Source organism: Aptenodytes forsteri, unplaced genomic scaffold, assembly GCF_000699145.1.
Source record: "Aptenodytes forsteri isolate BGI_AS27 unplaced genomic scaffold, ASM69914v1 Scaffold50, whole genome shotgun sequence".
NCBI classification, from domain to species: Eukaryota; Metazoa; Chordata; class Aves; order Sphenisciformes; family Spheniscidae; genus Aptenodytes; species Aptenodytes forsteri.
The window spans coordinates 64247-66458 of record NW_008795126.1 but is presented as its reverse complement, the minus strand read 5'-3'; positions in this window follow the sequence as shown (position 1 = coordinate 66458).

Below are 2212 nucleotides of genomic sequence, written 5' to 3'. Positions count from 1 at the left end.
GGGGGTGTCCATCCTGCGACAGACGGGTGGGTACGTCACAGGTGGGGGCCCATCCTGCGATGGGTGGGTGCATCACCCGCGCAGCGCTGGTTTGTGTCGTCTGCCCAGTGCAGCGGGAGCTGTGAGGCGCTCCTCTCTGCTCAGAGCTGCCGTTGTCTTTGCAAGTGCCGTAACGCGTAGCTGCTGCAGGTGGTTCAGATTCCCTCCACGAGTCGTCTCAGCAGGATTGTCTCTTCTCAGAGCTCTCCTTTCGGCATCCACGTTAACAATATTTTCTTTTACTGCCGCGGGTAGCTCAGCTCTTCTGAAACAACTGTTAACGGTGCTGCTTTGGCTGTAGCAAGAGCAGCACCTCCAAGGTGTGAATTCTTTCTTCTGATCTTCCTAAGGTTTGTCTAGACTAAAGAAAAGGGTCACAGTCTAATCAAGACAACTCTTTGCAAGACTGCTGATCCAACGTTCTGAGTAAAGTTAGCCTCCTGAGTGTGATTATCCATGAATCCTACAGAATGCAGGTATAATCGTACTTGTTTTCTGTCGTGGGACCGAGGCGCTGATAATTCAAAATAAGCATTTGCCAGCGGAGAGCTGCAGGAAGAGCCGTGTGTGCTCCAGCAATAGAAAAATCAGTTACGCTGTGAAAACAAACTCCCAACTGCTTACGGCGCCGCTTTCTCTTCAGGTTTCAGTCCCAAAGTCTGCCTGACAGAAAGCAGCGGTTAACATTCCGGATCGGAGCTCTCTGAGCTCTTCTTTAAAAATCAGCTCGCTGAAAATGGCTGTCGCCAGGCAGTTCTCTTAAATTAACACCGAAAGGCAGCTCAGTTTTCTGCATTAAAAGCTTTCCTGACAGCTGCTGGGTAATTGAAGTTTGCTATGCATCTTCAAAGTCAGTGCTTCTCTAAGGATGGCAGATAAGTGTGTATTTTAGTTAATTAACCTTGTTAACAACCATAGTTTCATTCAAAGCAAAGGACGGGGTGCGCCAGGCAGTTCTCTTAAATTAACACCGAAAGGCAGCTCAGTTTTCTGCATTAAAAGCTTTCCTGACAGCTGCTGGGTAATTGAAGTTTGCTATGCATCTTCAAAGTCAGTGCTTCTCTAAGGATGGCAGATAAGTGTGTATTTTAGTTAATTAACCTTGTTAACAACCATAGTTTCATTCAAAGCAAAGGACGGGGTGCTTTCCTTTTGTTCTACATGTCTTTTCAGTTTTATGTGATGCTCCTTTCCTGGATCACGAGGCATTTTATTTCCTTCTCCTCCTGTTGTCGCTACTCTTCCATGTTTTTTCCCCGTTGTGGTTCCTGCCCATTGCTTCTGTTTTGCTTCTGTTTTCCAATTCTTTGTTCCCAAAATCTTTTGGTGGTTTCTCTTCTCGCCTGTCCTGTCAGCACTATTTCCCATTCATTCTCGTCACCTCACCCATCGTTCTTCACCCATCCTCGTGGCTTGACTTAGTCCATGTTCCAGAACCTTTCTGTTCTGTGTTAACCCCTGGTTTTCATGTATCTGATTAATGGAAACGTTTTGATTTTTGCATCAAGCTGTTTGGCTGTTAGAAAGTGGTTTTTCTCCTTTCTATCACAAAGATTTCTGCCTGAAGCAAAGAGGCTCCTTGCTGCTTTCCTTCGCGTCTGTCCCTTGACCGCCCCGGGAGCTGTGAGGTCGCTGCTGGGGGGGTACAGAAGTTGGGTATGCGCTTGGTTCTTCTGACTGACGATTTGTAGGATTTCAGGATTGAAGCTGATGGCTCTGTCAAGCTTCAAGCTCCAGTTTTCTATAGGGTGCTCGGTGCCTTCCTGCTGCTGGAGGTGCTGGAACCGTCTGAACTGTTGGTTCCCATACTCTATCCAAGATGTATTCCGTGTTCACTCGGAAAAAGCTTTTTGTGGCGCCATATAAAGGCTCAGCCTTGGAGGGAGGAATTTAATGAATGGAAATAATGCTTGCCAGGAGTATTTTTTTCCTCGGTGGCTGTTTCAAGTCCCATCTTAACTCACAGGATAAACCTATAGGTGCAGCAGCGGGTTCGGGTAAGCTGCCATCCTGAGGTAGTCCTTTCCATACTAGTTCCAGTTCATCTGCTGCCAAGACACTACCTGCAGCAGCAAGTCAGTTAGTTGTACACAAAGCTTCACTTTGTCGGCTTAACTGGAGATGCTGCTCAAACTTTTCATGAGTTCTAATTGAAAACAGCACAGCATGGAGC